Below are 13,710 nucleotides of genomic sequence, written 5' to 3'. Positions count from 1 at the left end.
GGCACCAGGTCGATGTTTCTCTCTCATCGATGTTTCTCTCTATCTCTCTCCTTTCCTCTCTGTAAAAACTCAATAAAATATAAAAACAAAACAAATAAACTGGACCGGAGTGCCGGAACAAAACCATGGATGGAGTGTTCGTGTGAACTAATATAAATTCAAAGTAAACATTATAACATAAAAGGGTACGGTCTTTTTTTTTTTTTTTTCAGTTTTATTCATTTCAAACGGGCCGGATCCGGCCCGCAGGTCGTAGTTTGCCCACCGCTACTCTAGATAAAGTATGAATATTCCTACCTGAACCCATTTTCGCACATGGGCAGTTATATGTTGCATACTCTGAAGTTCGAAGAGCATGGGATGTTAAAGTTAAAGTTGTAAATACTTTATCCCAGGGGAAATTAGTCAAGCACTCTGAAAGTGTTTTCACTCTTAACGTGGTATACAGGGAGATAGTAGAATAAGTTTAATCACTTTATCAGTCACTATTTGCATCAATATTGTTTTTATATCGTGACTTTGTTGTTATTATTTATTAATAAAATTATGTATTATTTTCATATAGAATGTACTCATTTCCTTTTATTTCTCACACTTTTACTATAGAGAAAGGGCAAATAACAATATTAAAATATTTCCTGTAATTAATTCCTTCTCAATGTGCACAAATTTCATGCACTGGGTCACTATTCTAATCTAATAAAGGAGAAACATGCAAATTGACTGAACCTCTGCTATGCCGCAAGCCATGCCCATCAGCCAATCAGAGCGATTACATGCAAATTAACCCAACCAAGATGGCGGCTGGCAGCCATGGAGCTGGAGCAAGCAGGAGACTTGGTTGCCCCGGCAATGGAGGAAGCCAGCTTCCCGCCTGCCCTGGTCGGTTGTGGCCTCTGCTCACGGCAACAAAGTTTTAATTATAGAAGATAAATAAATCCCAGATACCTGCTTCCAGTTACTGGGAGCTCTACTGGGAGCTTGGGTGGCTGGGGGCCGTGGCCAACCTGCAAACAGCCATAATCCCCTCAACCAGACTGGCCATGCATCCCAGCAGGACCCCCCACCACCCTGAAGGGAGTGTGGTCAGCCTGAAATGGCCCTCAGCCCCTCACCCAGGCTGGCCAGGCACCCCAGCAGGGAGCCCCACCCTGAAGGGGCTTTGGCCAGCCTGCAAACAGCCATCAGCCCCTCACCCTGGCTGGCCAGGCACCCCAGCAGGGAGCCCCACCCTGAAGGGGCTTTGGCCAGCCTGCAAACAGCCATCAGCCCCTCACCCTGGCTGGCCAGGCACCCCAGCAGGACCCCCACCCTGATCTGGGACACCCTTCAGGGCAAACCAGTCGTCCCTCACCCATGCACCAGGCCTCTATCCTATATAATAAAAGGGTAACATGCAAATTGATCCTAACAGCAGAATGACTGGGAATGACTGGCCACTGTGACACACACTGACTACCAGGGGGCAGACGCTCAATGCAGGAGCTGTCCCCTGGTTTTCATTGTGCTCCGACAGGGGGAGCTCTGCTCAGCCACAAGTCCGGCTGATGGCTGCCCATACAGTGTTGGTGGTGGGAGCCTCTCTCGCCTCCTCACCAGCGCTAAGGATATCTGACTGCAGCTTAGGTCTCCTCCCCGCTGGCAAGTGGATATCCCCCGAGGGCTCCCGGGCTGCCAGAGTGATGTCTGACTGCCAGCTTAGGCCCAACCCCCCGGGGATCGGGCCTAAGCCAGCAGGTGGTCATCCCCCAAGGGGTCCCACACTGCGAGAGGGCACAGGCCAGGCTGAGGGACCACGCCCCCCCCGAGTGCACAAATTTTTGTGCACTGGGCCTCTAGTCTTACCTAATAATAGACAAACATGTAAATTGACCATACCTTCGCTATGCTAACCAGCCAATCAGGAGAGTGCAAATTAAGTAAAGAAAGATGGTGGTTAATTTGCATACATATGCTCCAAGCGGTGGAGCGAAGCCTGATGGCCCAGGGCTGGCGGATCAGCGAGGCCTCACAGCCCCAGGGGCTGGCGGAGCAGCAAGGCCTCTCGGCCCCGGGGGCCAGCGAAGCAGCGAGGCCTGATGTTTCCAGGGCCCACAGAGCAGAGAGGCCTTATGTGTCCAGGGCCGGCGGGGCAGCGAGGCCTCACGGCTCCGGGGCCAGCAGAGCAGAGAGGCCTGACTTCTCCGGGGCCGGAGGATCCACGAGGCCTCATGGCTACGGGGCCAGCGGAGCAGCGAGGCCTGACGTTTCTGGGGCCGGCTCCGGCTGGAGCCCGGCCAGAGCGAAGGCCTGGATCCTGGGTGCTGGAGGCGAACCGGTGCCAGCAGCCAGGGGAAAGGAAGGCCTATTGCACGAATCTCTTCGTGCAACAGGCCTCTAGTCCTATCTAATAATAGACAAACGTGGTAATTAACCGTACCTCCGACCTGCTTCCCATTGGCTAATCAGGGCGATACGCAAATTAACTGCCAAGCAAGATTGTGGTTAACTGCCAACAAAGATGGTGGTTAATTTGCATACATAGGTGCAATCATGGGAGGCGAAAGGGATTGGAAACCCAGGTGGCAGGCAAGAGCTGGGGGCTGGGCAAAGGCGGCCCTGCCGGCAGGCTTTTCCCACCCCCAGCAGGTGATCGCCATTGGAAAGCCTGGCGGCAGGCGAGGCAACAACCCCAGGCTGGGGGTGCGGGCTGCCTGTGGCCTGTGATCGCATTGTGGATGAGAGGGAGAGAGAGCCTGGCTGGCCTGCTTCCCCGTGATCGCCATGGCTATCAGAGGGAGAGAGAGCCTGGACGCAGGCCAACTGGCATCTCTGGATCCCCCGGGTGGCGGGGTGCTGGCTGGCCTGCTTTCCCGTGATCGCCATGGCGACCCCCGCACCTCAGCACCTGAAATGCAAAGGTTGGGGGTGAAATGACTTTTCCCAACCACATCTGCAAATATCCTGGGGAAGGCATCACTGAAGAGTTCACAACAACCGTCTTACTTGGCAAGGAAGAAAACAGTTGGCAACGGAAACAATCCCTTACATCAAAGTGAAGGTCCCTCTGAGTAAAAAAGAATATTTCCAAAGTAAAGGAGGGAGCAGGCAAAAATAATAGGTTCTCATGACTTCCACTGAAGTTTGAGCATATGACAGAGTCAACACAAACAGACAAATTAAAACAGACAGTGGGCCAAACCAGTTTGGCTCAATGGATAGAGCGTCGGCCTGCGGACTGAAGGGTCCCAGGTTCGATTCCGGTCAAGGGCATGTACCTTGGTTGCGGGCACATCCCCAGTAGGAGGTGTGCAGGAGGCAGCTGGTCGATGTTTCTCTCATTGATGTTTCTGACTCTCTATCCCTCTCCCGTCCTCTCTGTAAAGTATCAATAAAATATATTTTAAAAAAAATAAAGACAATGAACATTCAAATGACCCAAATCAACTGTCACTGTTTGTCCCAATAGCAGCAATGCTTATGTGATAATATAGTTTAACACACACAAACAAGTCACATGATAAGAGAGTTTTAGCTTCTAAAGTAAATTGAATATGTTCTTTAAAATTTCTCATGTCCTCCCCTCTGACTATAATTCTTAATTTTCCAATCAGAAAATTACCCCAGGTGATCCAGTAACATGTAGAACTCCAGTAACCTAACTAATTTAAAACAGACGAACATCCCAATCATTTTTAAAATATTTAAATTGATATTTTAGGGTTAAAAATTGTAGAAGATATTTAGATCCAAATATATTTTCTGAATAGCAAATATTTCAGTTTTTGATTTAAAAAAAATTAATATAAAAAAATATGTAAGTGACACATTTTCCCATGGAACTCTGAATTAGTACCTTTCCCTCTAACTTTCTTCAAATTAAGAGAATGTATGGCGTTCCCTATACTGCACAAGTTTTAATGAAAGAAAGTAAGATTTTCTAAGAGCATCAAATACATGTTTTCTTATTTACAAACATATATACTTCTCTCTCTCTCTCTCTCTCAAATATATTCTCACTGATTCAGAGAGGAAGGGAGAGGGAGAGAGATAGAAACATCAATGATGAGAGAGAATCATTGATCGGCTGCCTCCTACACACCCTGTACTGGGGATCAATCCCACAACCCGGGCATGTGGCCTGACCAGGAATCAAACTGTGACTTCCTGGTTCATAGGTCGATGTTAAACCACTGAGTCACACTGGCTGGGCTCAATTCTTTTTTTTTTTTTTAATATATCTTATTGATTTTTTACATAGAGGAAGGGAGAGAGAGAGTTAGAAACCTCGATGAGAGAGAAACATCGATCAGCTGCCTCCTGCACATCTACTGGTGATATGCCCGCACCAAGGTACATGCCCTTGACCGGAATCAAACCTGGGACCTTTCAGTCCACAGACCGACGCTCTATCCACTGAGCCAAACCAGTTTCGGCTGGGCTCAATTCTTATTCATAAATTCATTCCAAGGACATGTACAGCTTGAAAAGCTTTGGAAGTAGTTTCAAAAAAACTAGCTTTTAAGTAACAAGAAAACAGTTATAGAAGAAAGTTTAAATTAAAAGAAAAAAATTGTTTTAATTTATTCAAGAGTGGGAACATCATGAAAATGTGCACAGTGACTGTGGATGGCTGGGTGGTCTTATCACACCTTAGGAATTCAAATGCTTTTTACAATGAAAAGAAAGAGAGTTTCATCTCATTTCTCTCCCAGGGTAGATGTCTGTCAACAGAAGGTGGACATCAATAAAAGGAGGGGCTTGCACAATCAATCCAGAAAGTCAGCAATCTATGAATAATCCAGAACCCAGTATTTATCTCCTCTGCCACACACCCTCCCTCCCAGCCAGTGAGCAAGATAATTACTCTCAAGTCAAGCTAAGTGCCTCCCAATCACAGTGGCCCAATGCTGACATACAAAGCATACAAATAATTCTCACTCTGGCATAAAAGTGACAACTTCTCTTGGAAGAAAAGCAGATACTGTAAATTTCTCAAAGTCTTCCTGAAACATTTTTTAAAGTAATTTTTACTTCTTTAGAAAAAATGCATACATGGCGCACCATCTGTAATAAAAGGCCCATTCTATAAAATTTTACCTGGTCCTACTCATATCTGTAATCATAACCATATTTACAGACAAATATATCTATACTAATAAAAGAGTAATATGCTAATTAGACTGGGAGACTTTCCAGGAGACCTTCCAGATGTTCTTCTGGACAAAGCCATGGTGGCGGACCGAGGTAGAGGTGGTTAGAGGCCAAGAGGGAGGGCAGTTGTGATCAGGCTTGTGGGGGGCTGGGCCGTTGGGGGTAAGCAGACCAGCAGGGGGGCCAGTTGGGGGCAAGCAGGCCATCAGTGGAGGTCAGTTGGAGGTGATCAGGGCAGCAGGGGTGGGGGCAGTTTGGAGTGAGCAGGCCAGCAGGGGGAAAATTGGGGTTGAGCAGGCCAGTGGGGAGGGAAGGTAGGGGCAAGCAGGCCAGCAGGGGGGGCAGTTTCGGGTGATCAGGCTGGCAGGGGGCATTTGGAGGCAAGCAGGCCGGCAGTGGGCGGGGGGGGGGGGGGGTGCGACCATTTGGGGGCGAGCAGGCCGGCAGGCAGAGTGGTTAGAGGCAATCAGACAGGCACGCAGGTGAGCGGTTAGGAGCCAGGAGTCCCGGATTGCGAGAGGGCTGTCCGACTGCCGATTTATGCCCGATCCCTGTGAACTGACAGTAGGACATCCTTTGAGGGGTCCCAAATTGGAGAGGGTGCAGGCCAGGCTGAGGAACACACCCTCCCCCATGCACAAATTTCGTGCACCGGGCCAGTAGTTTAATCTAATAATAGACAAACATGGTAATTGGCCGTACCTTTGCTACGCTTTCCATTGGTTAATCCGGGCAATATGCAAATTAACTTCCAACAAAGATGGCGGTTTACCGCCAACAAAGATGGCGGTTAATTTACATACGTAGGCGCAATGCCAGGAGTCGAAAGGAGAAGGACGGAAGAAGCCACCTGCCGCTGACGGTGATCGGAAACCCAGGCGACAGGCAAGAGCTGGGTTGGCTATGGGAGTGCACCGACCACAAAGGGGCAGCTCCTGCATTGAGCATCTGTTCCCTGGTGGTCAGTGTGTGTCATAGCTACTGGTCATTCCAGTTGTTATGGCATTCCGGTCGCTTATGCTTTTATACATATACTAGTTGCCCGGTGAACAAAAATTTATGCACTTGGGGGTTCCCTCAGTTACTAAACGTTTATCGGCACAACACTGACCACGGTAGTGGTGGTCTTGTCAGAATGTATTCTATTATGCAGATGAAAATCTATTTAAACAGATTTGATGTAGATATTTTCAAAGATGTAAGAATTGTCTTTGTCAACTATTTTTGTTGATTCATATCTTCACTAATTGTCATCATTGCAAAGTTTTCAGTCCCCCTGTGGATTGCTGGATATAGTAGGTCATGCATCCTTGAAGCCTGCCATGTTCCACACCACCCCCTGGTGGTCAGCATGCATCATAGCGAGTGGTCTAACTCCCGGTCAAGGGGACAATTTGCATATTATGCTTTTATTATATACGACATCTTCAAATACTCTAGTATTCCAAATTTCCAGTGGTCTGACATATTTTATATAATGTATTTTTTTGAACCACAATCCAAATAAAGTCCTACTTTATGATTTTTGAATTTGTTTTCTTGCATTTTTAAAGCAATTGTTCTAATTTATTTTTACTTTAAAACACTTTTAAAACTATGATTTTATTGATTTTAGAGAGAGGGAGAGGGAAAGAGAGACATAGAAACATTAATGATGAGAGAGAGTCATTGATCAGCTGCCTCCGGCATGCCTCACACTGGGACCAAACCCACAACCCAGGCATGTGCCCTGACTGGGAATTGAACTTCGACCACTTGGTGCATGGGTTGATACTCATCACTGAACCATACCGCCTGGGCTTCTTGGATTTTTTTGAACTTTGGTTTCTACTTTGATCTCTTGTTTTTCTTCCCTTGAAATTTATTTATTGAAGAAACCAGGTCATTTTTTCCATATTTTGGATTTTGCTAATTATGTCTTCATGCAGTTGTCCAACATGTTTTTCTGTTCTCTGTATTTACTATAAATTAGTAGTTTGATCCAAAGGCTTGATCAGCCTGGCCAGTGTGGCTCACTGATTGAGTGTCAACCCATGAACCAGGAGGTCACAGTTTGAATCCTGGTCAGGGCACATGCCAGGGTTTGGGCTCCTTCCTCAGTGGGGGTTGTGCAGGTGGCAGCGATCGGTGATTTTGTCTCATCATTGATGTTTCTGTCCCTCTCTTTCTTACCCTTTCTCTCTCTAAAGTCAATGAAAACATATTATAAATATTTTTAAACATAAATAAAGGCTTGATCAAATTCAGGTTAAATATGGAGGGACAACAAATATTTTGCTAAGTTCTATCAGGAGGTACACAATGTCTGGTTGTCTTTTTTTTTTGGTGATATTAACTGTTGATCCATTATGGATTGAAAAATGGTGGTATTCTTATATTATTTCTTCATTGATTAGCTGGTATATTTCTATAAAGATATACTGTCCCTTATAAACTGTTTTGTTACCCAGTGGTTATATATATATATATATATATATATATATATATATATATATGTAAAGGTCTGTATATAGCTTGATTTATTCTTTTTATTTACAATTTTAAAATAATTGGTTGTTTCATACCTTTCAATTGCAACCAACTTTATTTTTTCTTAAGCATCAATTCCCCATCAGGACACATATAAGACTCAATCAGTGAATGCATAAATAAATGGAACAACAAATTGATATTTCTCTCCTCAAATAATTAAATTTAAAAATTTTGAACCTTATATTTATAGTCAATTGATTTTTTTACAAAAGTGCCAAGAATTGTATTAAATATTCATAGAAGCGCTAACCACAAGAGCCAAACTGTGGCAACAATCAAACACCCATCAACTGATTTAAGAATAACCTAAGTTTAGTATGTCTATATAATGAAATACTATTCAACCATAAAAAGGAAGTACTAATACATACTACAGTAATGATGGACCGTGAAAATGTGTGTTCCATGAAAGAAGCCAGAGACAGAAGAACACATATTGCAAACTTTAATTTATATGAAATGTCCAGAATAGTATATGTACTACTTGGTATGAATATTGCACCATGTGGGTATGTTACCATGTTGATGTATATCCTTCCAGTTTTTCCCTGCATTTCTGAATGATGATTGTCTTGTAGTTTAGTTGTAATTTTGATGTGGTTGTGGGAGGATGCGAGTACCATGTTTCCTGTGCTGCCATCTCGATTATAAGCCCCTCTAACCTCTTTTATTTATTTATTTATTTATTTATTTATTTATTTATTTACTTACTTACTTACCTCCTTTTTTATTTATTTTTTTGGTTAATCCTCACCCAAGGATATTATTTTCCCATTTATTTTTGAAAATTTAAATATATGCATATTTTTAAATATGAACCCTAGACATGTGCCTGTTACTGGAATCAAACCTGAGACCCTTCATCCGCAGTCCAACCCTCTATCTACTGAGCCAAACCAGCTGGGCTAAATAAATATATTTTTATTGATTTCAGAGAGGCAGGGAGAGAGAGATAGAAACAGAAATGTTGAGAGAGAATCATTGATTGGCTGCCTCCTGCATGCCACCCACAATCCGGGCAAGTGCGCTGACTCAGATTCAAACCTGAGACCCTTAGGTCTGTAGGCCCATGCTCTATCCAAAGAGCCAAAATGGCTAGGTCCCCTTTGATTTTTAGATAGCGTGAAAGTGAGGGGCGGAGGGGGCGAGACTAAAAAACATTGATATGAGAGATACATGGACCAGTCGCCTCCTGCACAGGTCCTGATGCAGGTTGCTGAGGCCTGCAACCCAGACACATGCCCTTGACCGGAAATCAAACCCAGATCTTTCTGGTCCATGGGCCAGTGCTCTAACCATTGAGAACAATGGGCCCTTTTTTGCTTTTTTTAAAAAATAAATCTTTATTGTTCAGATTATTACAGATGTTCCCTCGTTTTCCCCCCATAGCTCCCCTCCACCTGGTTCCCACCACACCCCATGCCCTTGCCCCCTACCACTGTACTCATCCAAAGGTGTACGATTTGTGTCCAATCTCTGCCCGCACCCCTTACACCCCCTTTCCCCCGAGAATTGTCTGTGCATTCCTTTTCTATGTCCCTGCTTTATTATATTCACCAGTTTATTCTGTTCATCAGATTTTTTTTATTGACTTAATTTTTAGATTCCCTTGTTGACAGATACGTATTTGTTGTCTCTTTGTTGTTCATAATTTTTATCTTTAACTTTTTCTTCTTCTTCCTCTTATTAAAGAATACCCTTCAGCCCTACCCGGCTTGGTCCAGTGGATAGAGTGTCAGCCTGCCGACTGAAGGGTCCCAGGTTCGATTCCAGCTGAGAGCACATGCCTGGGTTGTGGGGTCGATCCCCAGTAGGGGGTATGTAGGAGGTAGCCGATCAATGATTCTCTGTCATCATTGGTGTTTCTATCTCTCCTCCCTTTCCCTTCCTCTCTGAAATCAATAAAGAAATATAAAAATGAAAAAAAAAATTCAGCTAAGTAAATTTGAAAATCAAATTGGCTTAAAAAATAAAAAAAGAATACCCTTCAACATTTCATATAATCCTGGTTTGGTGGTGATGAAGTCCTTTAGCTTTTTCTTGTCTGTGAAGCTCTTTATCTGACCTTCAATTCTACATGATAGCTTTGCTGGGTATAGTAATCTTGGTTGTAGGTTCTTGCTATTCATCACTTTGAATATTTCTTGCCACTCCCTTCTGGCCTGAATGGTTTCTGTTGTGAAATCAGCTGACAGTTGTATGGGTACTCCCTTGCAGGTAACTCACTGTTTTTCTCTTGCTGCTTTTAAAATTCTCTCTTTGTCTTTTTCCCTTGGCATTTTAATTATGATGTGTCTTGTTGTGGTCCTTTGTGGATTCCTCTTATTTGGGGTTCTTTTCGCTTCATGGACTTGTAAGTCTATTTCTTTCATCAGGTAGGGGAAGTTTTCTGTCATTATTTTTTCAAATAGGTTTTCACTATCTTGCTCTCTCTCTTCTTCTGGCATCCCCATAATTCAGATGTTGGTACATTTGAAGTTGTCCCAGAGGCTCCTTGCACTATCTTCTTATTTTTGGATTCTTTTTCTTTTCAGGATGGGTGTTTTTTGCTTCCTCATATTTCAAATCTGTGACTTGATTCTTGTGATGCTCCAGTCTGCTATTGGATCTCTGTATATGATTCTTTATTTCAGTCAGTGTATGCTTAATTTCTGACTGGTCCTTTTCCATTTGTTTGGCATTCTCATTAAGATCCTTGAAGGTCTCCCTAAGTTCCTCAGAGGTTTGTTGAAGATTCTTGAGTAACCTCATAACTGTGGTTTTGAACTCTATATCCAGTAGTTTGCTTTCCTTCATTTCTTTCATTTGTGACATGTTTCTTTGTCTCTGCATTTTGGCTGCTTCCCTATGTTGAGAGTGTGGCTTTGTGTGGTATGTGTCCTATTGGGCCCAGTGGCTCAGCCTCCCCAATCACCTGAGGTGGACATTCTTGGTGCACCCCTTTGTGGGTTGGCTGCACAGTCTTGTTGTAGTTAAGCCTTGATTGTTGTTGGTATCCTTGGGAAGAAATGACCTCCAGGCCAATGGACTGTAAAGACCCGCTGTGTATATAGGGGAAGAACTGCTGTGCCTGAGACACCCTTATATGGCAGGACTTGCTTCAGTGGGGCTTTGGTGCTCACTGAGTCTGCCTCTTGAGTGTGTCACTTGTGGATGTGAGGAGTTGAAATCTGGTATCTGAGCACTGGGTACACTGGCTCCTGGATCTCCAATGAGGTGCAAAATTAGCTGCTGCGTGAATCCACCCAGCAGCAGCTACAGGGAGATGTGCAGATTTCTCCTCCTTGTTTGGGGTTTGGATGTTTTTGGAGCTCTCTGATCCATCTGCAGTTTGTTAGGTTAGGCTGTAAAAGGAAAGGCGATTCATTTGCGCCTCTGTGCACAGCGTGGGTGGGGTTGTAAATTGGGTGGGGCGGGGTCACAGAGAATCACCAGGGAGGAGCAAAAAACGATGGCTGTCGGTCAGCCATCTAAGCATCTCTGCGACTCCACGTCCTCGTGTCCCGTGCCCCCACAGTAACAATGATCACTGCGAGCAGCTCTGTGAGAAAGCCACCCTCACTTTCCGACTCACTTCCAGACAGTCCAGTTTCTCCCCATAGGAGTCTGGGTCCCCAGAGTATCGCCGGAAACGAGTTCAGTGCAGTCGGAAGCTTGTATCTCCCTTCCGAATAAGAAAACTGCGCACCGAGTTGGAGCCTGTTTTGCGTGCCTCGGTACCTCTGCTCTTGGTACCTCCACACCTCCTAACCAGTCTAAGTGTGCTTTTTTCTTTCCTTCTAGTTGTAGAACTTCCACTCAGCCAGCTTTCCTGTGGTTCTGGATGATAGCTGTTTTGTCTTTTAGTTGTAATTTTAATGTGGTTGTGGGGGGTGGCACGTACCTTATGCCGCCATATTGGTTCTCCCTGTTCTTGCTTTTTAAATTTTTTATTTAATTTATTGTAGTGATATTGGTTAATAATATATAGGTTTCAAATGTAACCTATTTTTTTTTATTAAAGTTTCTTTTTTTTATTGCTTAAAGTATTACAAAAAGTATTACATATGTCTCCTTTTTTTTCCCCCCACCCTTGACAATCCCCTGCCCTCCCCTACCACCCCGTGTCTTATGTCCATTGGTTATGCTTATATGCATGCATACAAGTCCTTTGGTCTTACCCAACCCCTCCTGCCCTCCCAGCCTCCGTGGACTTCCTGCTGTAGTTTGACAGTCTGTTCCAGGCAGCTGTGCCTCTGTATCTATTTTTGTTCATAAGTTTATAATGGTCTTTATTATCCAGAAATGAGTGAGATCATGTGGTATTTTTCCTTCATTGACTGGCTTATTTCACTTAGCATAATGCTCTCCAGTTCCATCCATGCCGTTGCAAATGGTAAGAGTTCCTTCTTTTTTATAGCAGCATAGTATTCCATCGTGTAGATGTACCACAGTTTTCTAATCCATTCATCTACAGATGGGCACTTATGCTGTTTCCAGATCTTGGCTATGGTGAATTGTGCTACTATGAACATAGGGGTGCATATATCCTTTCTGATTGGTGTTTCTGGTTTCCTGGGATATATTCCTAGAAGAGGGATCACAGGGTCAAATGGGAGTTCCATTTGTAGTTTTTTGAGGAAACTCCATACTGTCTTCCATAGTGGCTGCACCAGACTGCATTCCCACCAGCAGTGCACAAGTGTTCCTTTTTCTCCACATCCTCTCCAGCACTTGTCGTTTGTTGATTTGTTGATGATAGCCAGTCTGACAGGTGTGAGATGGTACCTCATTGTTGTTTTGATTTGCATCTCTCGGATGATTAGTGACTTTGAGCATGTTTTCATATGTCTCTTGGCTTTCTTTTTATTTTTTATTTATTTTATTTTATTTTTTTTAATTTATTGCTTAAAGTATTACAAAGGGTATTACATATGTGTCCATTTTATCCCCCCGCCCTAATCAGTCCACTAGCCTCCCCTATCCCCCAATGTCTTATGTCCACTGGTTATGCTTATATGCATGCATACAAGTCCTTTAGTTGATCTCTTACCCCCCTACCTCCTGCCCCCCAACCCTCCCCGGCCTTCCCGCTGCAGTTTGACAATCTGTTCGAGGCAGCTCTGCCTCTGTATCTATTATTGTTCAAAAGTTTATAATGGTCTCTATTACCCATGAATGAGTGAGATCATGTGGTATTTTTCCTTCATTGACTGGCTTATTTCACTTAGCATAATGCTCTCTAGTTCCATCCATGCCGTTGCAAATGGTAAGAGTTCCTTCCTTTTTAGAGGAGCATAGTATTCCATCGTGTAGATGTACCACAGTTTTCTAATCCATTCATCTACTGTTGGGCACTTAGGCTGTTTCCAGATCTTAGCTATGGTGAATCTTGCTTCTATGAACATAGGGGTGCATATATCCTTTCTGATTGGTGTTTCTGGTTTCTTGGGATATATTCCTAGAAGAGGGATCACAGGGTCAAATGGGAGTTCCATTTGTAGGTTTTTGAGGAAACTCCATAGTGGCTGCACCAGTCTGCATTCCCACCAGCAGTGCACAAGTGTTCCTTTTTCTCCACATCCTCTCCAGCACCTGTCGTTTGTTGATTTGTTGATGATAGCCAGTCTGACAGGTGTGAGATGGTACCTCATTGTTGTTTTGATTTGCATCTCTCGGATGATTAGTGACTTTGAGCATGTTTTCATATGTCTCTTGGCTTTCTTAATGTCCTGTTTTGAAAGGTGTCTATTTAGATCCTTTGCCCATTTTTTGATTGGATTCTTTTTCTTCATTTTGTTAAGTTGTATGAATTCTGTATAAATTTTGGAGATTAGGCCCTTATCAGATATGACATTGGCAAATATGTTTTCCCACGCAGTGGGTTTTCTTGTTTTGTTGATGGTTTCTTTGGTGTGCAGAAGCTTTTTATTTTGATGTAGTCCCATTTGTTTATTTTATCCTTAGTTTCCATTGCCCTAGGAACTGTATCGGTGAAGAAATTGCTTTGGCATATGTCTGAGATTTTGTTGCCTTTGGATTTTTCTAGTATTTGTATGGTTTCCC

This window comes from Myotis nattereri (assembly GCF_964212035.1).
Source record: "Myotis nattereri genome assembly, chromosome: 2".
Lineage (NCBI taxonomy): Eukaryota > Metazoa > Chordata > Mammalia > Chiroptera > Vespertilionidae > Myotis > Myotis nattereri.
This window is presented reverse-complemented; position numbering follows the sequence as displayed.